We start from the raw sequence: 14,041 nt of genomic DNA, 5'->3' as shown, positions 1-14,041 counted from the left end.
ACATTTCACACCCAAAATAAACAATTCTTTTCAGATTTTGGAATCAGTATTAACAACAAACTAACAATAATGTTCTTAGGCCTTATTCCATACTATCACATGTGTTAATGATAGCAAAAAGTATTTAATACTGCTTGCTGTGGGCCATTTTTGCTGTTATCACATATGTAATAAAAAGGTAAAGACAACATAACGAAAAAAAAGCAATTTTATCTAAAATGTTTAGACATTTAGCATGAGGTTTAAGTTTGGCTCTGATGTACTTAAATGCTCTAGAGTAACCAACATCAAGATATAGGCTACAACCAGACACCATGAATAGGTTCAATTCCATCACTAATGTCTTAGTTCCATTCCATTCATCTCTATCACAGACATGTTAATGTACAGAAACCCAAGTACACTTTCTATGAGTATAGACATTCCTTTATCAAGGAAGCTAAAATAGCAATGCAAGTGTCTGAATGAAAGAGGGCAACGTTGAGGAAGTCCCTGATGAGGATCTTGAACGTTACAAAGATCCGGTTTTAACTTACTGTGATCATGCTAGCATCCTCATTTGCTCAATATTTTACATCTAACTGCACAGATGAATGTTCTACTATAACAAGATGAATCAGTTGACCACAACAAGAAGATTTTTTCACCAATGAAAACATAACACCTGACTCATAAGGCCACACCTTTCCTTTTTACTTGCTTTTCAGATCCGCCGACTGTAAATTTTGTTAAAATTGGGGGGGGGGGATTCAGAATTTGCTCTCTTTTTATACCCCACCAACAAGCTGACAGTATATAACACCCAAAAAATATTCTCCAAACAAGGACCCACTGAAGTAAAATATTAAAAATGGGACTCAAAATAAAGCTGTTGTTTTTCCTGAAATTGATAGGATGCACAGATGCACACCAGTATTTTGGCTGGATTCGTCAGGTTTGCACTGGTTAAAGCAACACCTGTGTTGAAGGCTCTCCTCTCACATCAAACATTTTTTTTTATACCAGCCATCCTGTAGTCGAGCAGAAAGCTAAAAAACATTAATTGCTTTTTTTCCCACCTACTGACTGGTATTTTTCCATAAAATATCGGTAAAGCAAACAACAACAAAAGTGTGGCCCTTATCACACTGATACAACAGTAACTTGCTGGTGTGATGTATACCTCTAACTTCCTTCAGTGTCAACCTCCTGGCTCTACCAGCATCATGCCCATGTCTAAAGTCTCTTACAAGGGACATTTCCTATTATTAGGTTGCTAGGGAGATTGTTGTTGTTGATAATCACCACTTTTTTTAACTTATTGCATCCACTGAAACTGTCGATAGTCTAATGCCATACTGATGTCAAGCTGATGTTTGAAATGTCATTAATACAGTGTCATTAAGCCATGGACCGTTGCAATGTATTAGAAGTTCAATAAGTCTCATGCTTAATCGTGTTAACCCACAGTTATGGTTTTACGCCACTTTTAACAATGTTTCAGCTATAGCACAGTAGGAGGCACCAAGAATAGACTTCATACATTGTGTTGAATCAACCCCCAAGTGCTAGGTGTGACAAGCAAATGCCTTAACTACTTCTACATTTGATTTTGTTATCTCTTCACATTCTACTCTGCAGCAACTCTTATGAGAACTCAGGTAATACATCTCTGTCGGGAACTTATCTCAAAGCGAGAACATGACAATAATACAGAAGATGCAGAACTCAGTACCTTGAGTCATTTCCAAGAAAGGGCATATAAATTAAAACTCACCTGTGCTTAGCTTCATTCCTTGGCTTCAAATTCAGGAGAGAATTGAGTTCAAATGCATTCATTTGGACCTGCTCCCGATTATTTGTCAGAACTGATAAAGCTCTATGAACCACAAAGAAATCATCTTCATCAAGTGACCATCAACTCTCTGTACCTCCAAGAAACATGAAAGGTTGTTGTTTCAAACCATTCACCAACTATGCAGCTACCTACTGGAACACGTTCCCAATTTCATTGAATACATTTTCAAATCTCATCTCAAAACCTACTTTTTGTCGTTAATCTCAGAAACAGACTTTCTACTGTTCAGCACTTTAAGCATGCAGTTCAGCACAGAGCATAACAAATTATAGATGTCATTATAATTATGGACTAGTCTGTCCACTGCACCATAACCAAGGACTGTGAATGTGAGTTTCTACTACAGGATGTGATGTTCAAGTAACTTGAAGGCACTATGACTATTCCTCTCATGCTCAAGAGCAGATTCGATCTCAAACTGTCACAAAGTACCTCCGTAATCTCTTCATTGACTATTTGAGTTGTATATGTACTTCATATTTCTGTACAGACCTATAGCTGAACACTCCACACTGACAATACTGTCAGAACTGTGTACTTGAGCACTTAACTTGTCACGAGGACAACCACACGAAGGGCAGAACCAGATCTTGTACAAACAACCAAGGCTATTTTGTTATAAAAGTATTTGGTTTGGTCATAAAACACACACTTATATTAAGGTCAGATTCAGTTAGGTCAACAAAGAATGGTGAAAACCGGACACAGTTACTTTAACTTGCCAACTGTCCATTTCAGGGTGCACTTATGATTTTTATCATGATGACAAAGTTGTCAGTTGTAACTTATGTTGGCTCAATCTTTCTGGTCAGCAAGTGCCATTGTCATCAGATCAGATATTTTATGTGGGGGCCTGGTAGTTCAAATATATATGATTATTCTAGATTCATTAAGCTTGGTATTTGAAATCTGCTTCTATTCTGATTTTGAAAACACATAACACTGACAGATAGAAAAACAACAATAAATTTGTTCTGTTGGAATATGATACTGTTAAAATACTGGAGATGTGTTTGTACACCAAGGAAAACATTCCACAGAATAAAGAAATAATAAATTACCTCTTCAAAAAGATTTCTCGGGTTCACACATGCATCAGTCATTTACTGATCAATTACAACAACACACATGCTATAGCTGTAGTTACACATGGTCAAGGAGAAATAGCTGGAAGGTAATGCTTCTGTGTGATATGGGCCTGCTGGCCAGTGAGTTGACCAATAAAAACCTTCCTCTCACACTCATCAGGATTACACCATGATATTGATATCTTGTCACACCTGTCAAGGTTGATATCCCTCCTACATCACTACAGACTCCATCAATCTTGTGAGCTTCCTAATTAACACGTTCACAGGTATTGGATGGTAATTAAGCTTGTAAGTGCTTCTCTAATCTGCAGGTGGTCTTGTCAAGTGTATAATTTTGGATACCTCATCTGACAGGATAAGATCAATTTGATTTTACATTCTGCGCAGATAAGTATAATCTACAATAAGGTTAGAGGCATATACATATAGAACGTTATGCAAGATTCAACGTAATGTTAATTCGATAGATCAGTATCCAAGCTAAACTGTAATGTATAAATATGTCTAAAGCATGATCAAGTCTTTAGTTCCCATAAGGGACATTAATTATGATACACAGTTTTTCTTGATGTGGTCACTTCTATATGGTAGCCTATGGCAGTCCTAGTTGACAGGTATTCACTAATGAACATTCCAATGTACAGGTAAGATACATAAGGCAAGAACAGGTGGACACTAACTACCAAATATATCAGGATATTCCTGTTTTTGGTTGATAAAACACTAATGAATCCAGTGGTTGTGTTAAGCATCCTTAACATAAATACAACCAACTTGGGATACTAAAACTATTTACCCTTTACAAACACTTCTCAATAATGGGCAATAGGACTTTAGTGTTTATTACAGTAAACTGAAAAAAAGGGAAAAAAGCACTTGTCAACCATCAAACATGGTCCTTTAAAATAAAACCTTTGTGAAAGTGCTAATCAACTTCAACACACCATTTCCTGAAAAGGCATGGCATTAAATTCTTTTGTTTAGAATGTAGCATTTTCAACTCCAAAATAGTTTCTTTCTTTCCTTGCACAACCCAAACCTAGCAAACCACAATACGATACAACCTAAGCATGGGCCTTACATTCAGGATGTCACCCAAACACCATCTTAACTTGTCTTAGCATGACTTAGATGTCCGATTACCAGACTGTAAATGGGAGGTAGCTAGGTAAGCAACCATCAACATCTGTGGACAGAGGTATGAACAGATTCCAGAAATAACATTCACAATAAGGGGATATTTGTGGTTTGCTCACCTCTGCCCACCAAAATGCACCTGGCATCATCAGGACCTTATAGTTCAGAAACATTTATGATGCTGTAACCTCTATTTGAACCAATGAACATACATAACAGACACATTTTTATCCACTGCCATGCTTCTGAAGTTGGAAATGTAACATTGTATTTTATGTGGGTATTATGATATCATTTCAGATTTATAGAAATATATTTTATTGTAAAAACAATATAAACGTTCATATACTGTATGGAAGTTTTCTATGACTCGGATATAGGGTCTCATAATTCCCATAGACATACTTATAAATTATAGTACAGTGCATTATAAGTTATTATGCACTGTGCCATAACCACTTCAGAAGTGTCAAAGAACATTTTACCAATTACAGCAATGAATCAGCAAAATCTCATAACCATATGCAATATAAAACAGAAAAGCTTAGAAGCTAAGTTCCTTTTAACTTCCATGTGACATAAAGGCTAGCTACAAGCCCTAAAAGCTTGGCTTATTGACCGCGCCAACACTGCACTAACCTCCCTAAGGATAATGTTTCACCTTTTGACAACAACCGTTAAATAATAGAAAGTAGTTCAATAAATGGCCAATTTCACAAGTGACTGGAAAACAAGATACTATCACTGAGGCCATGTAAGCCAGAGAAATTTAGCCTTTCTAAAAACACTATTAATACTCGACTGCATCACTTAAGGGGCTTTTCTTAAAGTCGAGTGTTTCAAGGCACAAATAACACGTCAATATAATCACCTTTCTATCACATTCTGTCATGAAGATTGTACCTACCCTATACATACTATGGAGGCCTAACCTATTTCTACATCTTGATAACATGACCCGAAAAACTTGGAAGCAATTTACTGACTACTAGCAGTTTGAATGTGGGAGATTGTGTTCTGAAATTGTTTCAAGTACAAGCATCATGCAGAGAATGACTAGCATTGCTTAACTCAGTCAGAGATGTTGGTATTGTTTATGAGCTATTTTGACATGTTCAAAGTGTACAAAATAAGTATTGTTAACAATATCATAAGCTCTCAGTCTAATTGTTTCATATCTATCCAAAATATGTTATTGACTTAAATATTAAACGCTAAAAATTATTTTTGACGTGAGACGTGGAGGAGCTTAATGGTATTTCAGTCACATTATGCTTCATGAATACGTTTTCAAAACTGTGCTAGACCCGTGAAGATCCGGGGTAAAGTAGGTCTTCAGCAACCCATGCTTACCCTAAAAGGCGACTATACTTGTCGTAAAAGGCAACTAAAGGGATCGGGTGGTCAGGGTCGCTGACTTGGTTGATGCATGTCATCGATCCCAATTGCGTGGATCAATGCTCATGATGTCAATCACTGGACTGTCTGGTCAAGACTCGATTATTTACAGACCGCCCTCATATAGCTGGAATATTGTTGAGTGTGGTGTTAAAGAAACGAACAAACAAACAAACAAACAAAACAGTGCTAAGGCCTTGATTACAATAGAATACAGTTTTTCCTTCATAGGGCGGTGGGGTAGCCTAGTGGCTACTGTATTTGCTCGTCACACTAAGGTTCTTGGGTAATATGTGTTAAGCCCATTCCTGGTGTCCCCTGCTATACATCTTTCCGAAGCAAGGGTGTTAACTGACATTATAAGTCCAGTTTCCGCCCTTGCTGAACTAGGCTTGCCGGGCTCTGGGCTCAATTGTAGCCCCACCAGTGGCTATTATGAGTTCAGTCCCTTCTATGTCCCTCATATTGACCAATCAGTACATTCAATCAACCAAAATGGCTACGTTTAGTGATGATGATCTGATCGATAATTAAGATCTATATTGTAATATAACGGGTCTTACTTTGCGAAGTGCATGAAATCGCATGACCAGCTTGATTAAAAACAAGAAAAGATTGACACTAAGTTGTTGATACACATGCTTTGACAATCGACTGAAATCTGCACGGCAGTATACGAACCGGGTATAATTTCATGACGCAATTTTAATAGGACTATGCATAGACTCATTAGTCCAGCCAAAATATAACTCCATAATTCCAGCTTACTTCAGCAAGGATGGAAACTGGACTTTTATAGTGAGTTAACTCCCTTGCCTCGGGAAGATGTCTGCTATATTGCTGAAATAAGTGACGCACAAATAATAATCACTCACATTCTTCATATTCTGACAGAAATATTCCCTTCACACAAAAGCATGGATAAGAAATCACAATTTCTCTAAAAAGATACTAAATCTTTTATCATAAGACGAAAAAATACTTTCACATGATAAAAAAATAATCATAATTATTGATTAAAAAAACAAACATGAACACAACCCACAGATTTGGAGCTTTCTAGTTTAAATACATATAAGAATGTCATAAATCTGACAGTTGTACATGCCAAGACATATTCATTACCCAAACAGAGACACAAACAAAAGTATATTACATGAGGTCAGTGTTCCTCAGCTGACCACAACACAGTGGGGACATCGCCCATCCAGGGCTCCATCCAAGAAATGCCCGTTTATGACTTGTCAAATGGTCTATAGACATTAACACTACATCAGAGGCTCTTCATGTGCTATAATGTCATGATGTTTGTGACAACAACAAAACTAGGTATGTTGACAGCAGTGGTAATTGCAGCTATCAAAAGAAAGTCTTAAAATATTCATGGATAGAGATGAGATAAATGCTCATAAACCTCATCTGGTCCAAAAATTGGGATGTTTGTCAAACTAATTCTAACAGTTTATCTGTTCTATTGTTTGATGTATACAGAGTTGAACTGTCAGTACATTTAATCAATACTTTTTATTCTTTGATGCATACAGTGTTGAACTGTCAGTACATTTAACCATTACTTTCTATTGTTTGATGAATACAGTATTGAACTGTTTGTACATTTAATCAATACTTTCTATTCTTTGATGTATACAGAGTTGAACTGTCAGTACATTTAATCAATACTTTCTATTGTTTGATGAATACAGTATTGAACTGTTAGTACATTTAATCAATACTTTCTATTCTTTGATGTATACAGAGTTGAACTGTCAGTACATTTAATCAATACTTTCTATTGTTTAATGAATACAGTATTGAACTGTTTTCTATTCTTTAATGTTAACATTAGTGAACTTTCAGAACATTTATTCATTGCTAACAGCTAACCATTGCAAAGCATGTAAAAACATATTCCTATTTAAATCTCAAATCACTTCAAAAATGACAAACATGAGACATTAATGCATAGGGAAGTAATATTAAAGTGTATTCAGGAAACAGTTTCCACATCAGTAAATATCCTTTTCGCATTTCTTGCTACGCTAAGTTTGAAAGGACCAACATTTATCAATATCAAATACCAGGCTCACACAAAGAGTATTAGCTCTTTCATGAACTGGTGGTTTTTTTTGTAAGTTTTCTCACAGTCCACACATTATCCCTGCTCTTCTCCCAGGCTCTTTAATAGTGTGACTTGCTACTTAGTCCTGCATGGCTGTTAATCTAATATGTGCCGCTTAAAGGGACACTCCAGTCGCCAAGTATATATGTCAATACCACACCATTCTGGTCAAAACTTAAGAATGTGTGTTAAATTGATTCTCTGTATGAAGCCATATGTGAATTTGATATACATCACAGCTTATTGAATGCCAGGGCTCAATCAATGTCTTGCTGTCCAGGGGGTGACGGAAATACTCATGGCCTATAGATATGTTTGAGTGAACACAGCTTAACCCACCAGCAGTAATCATGTTAATTATCAAGCTGTATTGGAGATCGGGCTGCATATTCATAGCTAAACATTCGACAGGGTCTAGGAAGAGAAATTACAAAGGCTGTCATATAGTTTTGATGCTTAATATCCTCCTTTATCATGTCTAAGATACGGACTCATTTTCACTTAAATTTTCATTATCATTTTCTATTAATCATGTTACTACTCAAACAAACAAACAAACAAACAAACCAAGCCACAAACTCTGATTCAATTACGTTAAATAACACCATGTTATAAACCGCCGCCCTTCCCACTTCCTTGTCACATTCACTGAACCCAATACTGCCACTGTTTGACAGATACAGTTTCTCAAGTTTTTCCCATATCATTTTACAATATATGTGCCATGACAAATAAGACTTTCCACACAGTATTGTTGCTAATTTATGTAAATGAAATTTCATTTGAAATCGTTTGCTATTTATATGTCTGTACAACATAGAGTATGACTCCTTTAAATCCACAAAAACACGCATTCAGTGGTTTTCCCAGGACATCTACAAGTGATCTCAGCAATCGCCAATGAACCTCTACACACAGCGTCGCCAGGTCTTTGTTGAAGCAATATTCTCACAGCTATCTTGTTAAATATTCAGTCAATACCCCGCCACCACCCTCTGTACAACTCATGGTCATTACTTTCACTCTTGAATAATTAAATAAATAGAGGAAAGAAATAAATCAGTTCCATACATACTAGTACACATACACTATCCCAGGACGAACACACGCCCGGAAGACATGTTACACACAATATCAGCAAGGAAAAAAAACATAAAACACCAAGAAACTAGGACAAGGAACAATCAGTTTATGACAGTGCTGAGTTTAATGCTGCTTTAAACAGTATTTCAGTTACGACGTCACAGCCTGTCAGTTCAAAATGGTGGGATGCCATGCCGGATGGGACACATATATTTCAAATAATTTCTACAAACCTTTTCTTCCTGTTTGTCCACGCCATTAGAACTGCATGTTCAAATGCAGATAGGTTTTGTAACGTCAATTCTCGCAGGAAATAAAATTAGGATTTTTTGCTCTCATATTCATTTACCAGTTTTGTCACAACTGCATGTCAACAACGTTTAATCCGTTCTTATGGAAAACAAACACAAGTTGTTTGCGTGTACGCCACTCGTTTAATGCCGATGTTGATCAGCTGACAATCAGCAAGCGAGCAACCAATGAAGGAAAGTCTATGATAATAGACACTGACATTATCTACTCCATCCAGGATGATTGTCAGAGGTTCATCTAGTGCCTTAAGGAAAATTATTCAGTTTCACATATTGACTACTGATAAGATATATATTGTTTGTTTGTTTGTTTGTTTGAGTAACGCCCCACTCAGCAATATTCCAGCTATATTACGGTGGTCTGTTAATAATCGAGTCTGGTCCAGACAATCAAGTGATTGATATCATGAGCATTGATCCACGCAACTGGGATACGATGACATGCATCAAGTCATTGAACCTGTCCACCTGATCCCATTAGTTGCCTATTATGATAAGCATATATATTGTATAGATATATATATAAAGGAAAGTAACTGAATATGGTGTTTGTAACAGTGATACAGGCTTCTAGATTATACATTTTCTAGGACATTGATTATCGTCCATGACTGTCCCTAAAGATTGTTTTCAAGTTTGGATTTGATACAGCAGAATGTCCTATCCAAAGTTGAAATAATCATGACATTGTCCTAAGGATAATTGTCTGCGGCAAAATCACTGGTGATATACCCTCTAAAACACTTCATTCAAGAGAAACATATCTTGTGGTTGAAATTTGATTCAGAGAATTATAACTTAAATAAGCCTAATCATTACAGAAAATGGGTCAAAAAGAAAAGGGTGGTCTTATTCTGCTTTGGGGAATAACCTACCCATGTCACAGCAGGGCACAGAGAATGGGTTCAAACATTGTACCAATGTTGGGAATGAAACCGTCACTTGTCTGACGAGACAGGGCTTTAACCACTGGGCCACCCCACATAACAAGGACTCACACCAGAAAACTGATGCACTAACAAAACAGGAGTGATAACTCAAGGAGATGAATGACAGATGGCACCAGTTTTCCATTGGGTTATTGGCACCAGGAACTCATGGACAAAGGACATTACTGTACACTGTAATCACATCTATAGAATGGCTACCCAGTGGGATAAACAAGTAATGTGATTGAAACACTGATAGCCCTCTTCACAACTTCAACTGTTTTTTCCTGAGGTGGTTGAGAAAGAATTTCTTGTTATTTTGGTCTGTAATAGTATGTGCACACTGCAGAAAATGCATTGAGTGCATGGGGTATCATGAAATACATACTCAGTGGTACCAGTAACAGAGAGCATGTTGTAATTTTTTTTTCTTGAAAATCTAAACAGGCAATCAAACATATCTTACATAAACATGGTAAATATGCTTAATTATTAACTTCTTTTAAAACAGGTACAATTATTGTATAATTGTTTCTGTTTTAATTAAACCTTGTGTTTGTGTGTTAATGATATCCAAAGTGATGACAAATAGTTGGAAACAACCTTGTCAGGTAACAAATCAGATACGTACCGACACAGTCCTTAACCACTTAATGGAAGTCAACTGCATGTATACTTCTTGAGAATGAGAGAAGGCTGACTGTTAGAGTCAGGTATTGTCTACGTTCTCCCTGATCACAGGTAGCGATGGCGCTTACCGTATCCTCCTGCCTGTGGTGCTGGGTTGGCACCATCAGGCCATTCACCGTCCCTACAACTGCACTTGTTCAGCCATTACCCACTAAACATGCTTCAGGAACATCTCATACCTATACCTCTCTCAGCAAGATGTTTCACACGAGGGCCAGATCTATATCCTGTCTATAGCCTTACTGAACTAGATTAAAACAAACAACAACGGGAAAGTGTTGTATGGACTATAAATATAAATTAACTAAAACATCTTTTTTATTCAGCTACTTTTTATTGCCTACTGTAGCAAAATGATATCAATGACAGTACATGTCTTTCAAGCATATTAACAAAAAAGATGGTGTGTCATATAGAAGATATTCTTATCACATACTTAATAGAAAGACTGAATGAGAAACAGGACTAGAATTTGTACTTGAAGAAGATTTTGTTGGTTTGTTGTTTAACGTGCACTCAGCAATATTTCAGCTATACGACGATAATCTGTCAATAATCGAGCTCGGACCAGACCATCCAGTGAGTGACATTATGAGCATCGATCTACGCAATTGAGATATGTTGACATGCATCACCAACATCAGCGAATTTGACCATTTGATCCTGTTGGTTGCCTTTTATGACAAGCATGGGTCGCGGAACACCAAATCTAACCTGAAATCTTCACTGGACATACTTTACTAAGAAAGTGTAATCTCAAATATAACAGTTTACATTTGACCAATTTCTGAAAGACATTCCCTATTTCCTATAGTACAAAAGCAATACTGTTTTTAAACTGGTCTAAGGTTCTTAAAACTTCCAAAACAAATATAGTGGGGAAAAAATCTGAAAAGAACCATTGTACTTTACGTTAACATTAAAATATGTGGATGTAATAATTAATTGCAAAATGGATTCAGATAATACTCTAAGAAAAAGGGGTAAATCCAAAATTCTTTCATATTTAACCTTTTACCATAATACTTAACGAGAAATAAAAGTATGTCCGACAGAAATAATACTTGAAGCAAAACACATTAACCCTTTCTTTTAAGCATCAATGACAATATACATTTCCATAACTTTCTTGTAACTTATTGATAATGTACATTAAAATCCTGGCTAAACTGCTACAAAAATTATCCCAAGAAATAATCTGGAACAGACACAACTATCTTCGGAATTTAGCGATCAAAAGAGTTCCATATCTATTTTTTTCTAAAAAATTAAATATAGTTTTGTGCTTAAGAAGGAGCTCATTAAAAAGCCATCAGGAAACACTATGTGACAAGAAAATGTTTGATTTACCTAAACTGAACACAAATCATATTCACATGTATACTAATATTCAATAACTGAATTATAAAACATGAGAGGAGTGAAAAGACATCAGATGGTAAAATAGGAAAAACCTGTCAAACAGATAACAAAAATACCAAAAAATATATAGCGGATGTAAATTTATTGGTAATTTTAATGAACCAAATAAACAAACTAACGATCCTTTCATGCACTGCCCTGTGCACAAAGGAACACTATTCTTTCAAGAGTGAATATTCATAGCATAATACATAAAAAAATATCTTAGCTCATAAAAAGGATGTTCTTAAATAATATTTTCCTAATATGCATAGACAGACTTCCTCCAGTCAAACATAAATCTGCCTTGATGTTAATATATCAGTGACTTTGCCTTTCAGGATTATTAATATCTCATTCATGCCGGAACTACTACTGTTCACTGTGTACTTTACACAGCTCCGAAGCTGAGAAAGAAAATATCTAAAATCTGAATGGCTATACACATATCCTCCCTCAGTCCTGAGCATACAGATCAACCAGTTTCAAGAGGCCAAGGTTTGTGGTGTTGAAAGTTTGAAATAAAAATCCAATATTTAACCAACAGAAAGAAAAACCTACTTCAAATTTCAAGAGAGATGATTTTCCGTGTGCTTAAGATAAACCATACACACTGTTTGTCATAGTCTTATAAAAAACGCAAGAATACCTGCAACATTTACTTTTTTGGTATGGAGACAGAATTATAAAATAATAATTAAACCATTTAGATTTGCTATTCTGGTTGTCTTTACTTCTTTGAGCAATGTCCGACGCAGGTTCGCTTCAAACTGTTTAGCATCGATTTTGGCATTGATCGTATCTTTGGGCGCGGCTAAACAGCTAAGGGAAAGGATGGAGCCTCTATTGAAATATGTGCTCTAATTACAACAATACTTCTAGATAATGCTAATATGAACTCCCCGTGTACAACTGCAGAGAACCAGACAATAGTTTAATCTTCTCTCATTTCTGCATTGGCCATCCTGTATGACAGGTGCCCCACATCTCGCCCACCTGCCGCACGTGCTTACCGTACACAAATTACCGACCCAGAACCGTTCGCATCGCTGTCAATTGAACTCGAACTCTCACGTAACTTTATGACACAATACATAGGTGAAATTACACTGAACATCTGCCATTGAATATCAAATAACAAATAAGCTTGCTTGACTGTTTATGACTGATGCGACATCATAGAATTTCTATGATTGTCACGATAATGACTGCTATTTCTTTAATACTGCTACTCGTCCTATCACCACTGGCATTTCATATATCATACATATATTTAAAATAATACTTATATAGACCTACCTCCAGTTTAATTCGTTGTGTTATACCATGGTACTGTATCCTTGCCTGTCGCTGAAACAGGCGCCTAAAGCGCCGTTTGTCACGGTGATGTTTAACCAGGTAACTCTACCGTTTATCCCTTCAATGTTTCCTCTTGTGATTCCTTGTAAATGGGAGTCTGAACACTTATCCTTCATAAAGTGTTTTGACGGGTCAGTGTATGTAAAAGTACACAAATGTCTTCGACCAACACACCCGCGTTTCTATACCTGATCGTGTTATACAGGTAAATTCACCTGGTTCCAAGACCCCATTCTGTGTCACTGCGACAGATGTTTTCGTCTGCACGAAGAGCACACCGGTCGATTGAATACTCCAGCCAATCAGAATCCACGACACATATTCATTTTCCCTGAAGTGTAATGTCAGTGATTTGGATTGGCTTGCAGTCGGTCTTTCACATGGGCGTTCACCTGAGGAACTTGATGTTTATGTGAATTAGTAGAATCTCAATCCAGCCACGCGTATTTCACATGAAATTACCTATTCGATAAACATATCATAGTCGAAATAGTTCGCTTAAAACAAAGCAATTCAGGGAACAGGGGGAAGGCAAGGTTGTGTTTTCTGTCCACTGTGATTCCGAGGCTAACGCTAATGTCTTTGTTTCACGAAACAAGGAGGCCACACGCTATATTTATGTTTATGATTCATATTAATAATGGTGATTGCAGGTCTATGCCTAGTTTCTTTGGAATATTAGTTTG

The 14,041-nt window shown here is 36.5% G+C and overlaps 1 protein-coding gene across 10 annotated transcripts in view; it reads right to left on the bottom strand.

Moving 5' to 3' along the window:
- Positions 1-13,627, bottom strand: part of LOC124131883 (cadherin-23-like) — a 107,124-nt gene extending 93,497 nt beyond the window's left edge. For 9 of the 10 annotated variants that reach the window (XR_006860738.2, XR_006860739.2, XR_006860740.2 and 6 more), the window contains exon 1: positions 13,296-13,627. The gene's annotated coding sequence lies outside the window, so the exon portion shown is untranslated. Of the gene's footprint in view, positions 1-8,898; positions 9,063-13,295 lie in introns of those variants that run through there. The other variant, XM_046495404.2, reaches the window with a different exon arrangement.
- Between the last annotated feature and the right edge of the window lie 414 nt (positions 13,628-14,041).

This window comes from Haliotis rufescens, unplaced genomic scaffold, assembly GCF_023055435.1.
Source record: "Haliotis rufescens isolate VD_foot unplaced genomic scaffold, xgHalRufe1.0.p SCAF_20, whole genome shotgun sequence".
Taxonomy (NCBI): Eukaryota; Metazoa; Mollusca; class Gastropoda; order Lepetellida; family Haliotidae; genus Haliotis; species Haliotis rufescens.
The sequence above is the reverse complement of the archived record's forward strand: the minus strand, read 5'-3'. Positions and strand labels throughout refer to the sequence as shown.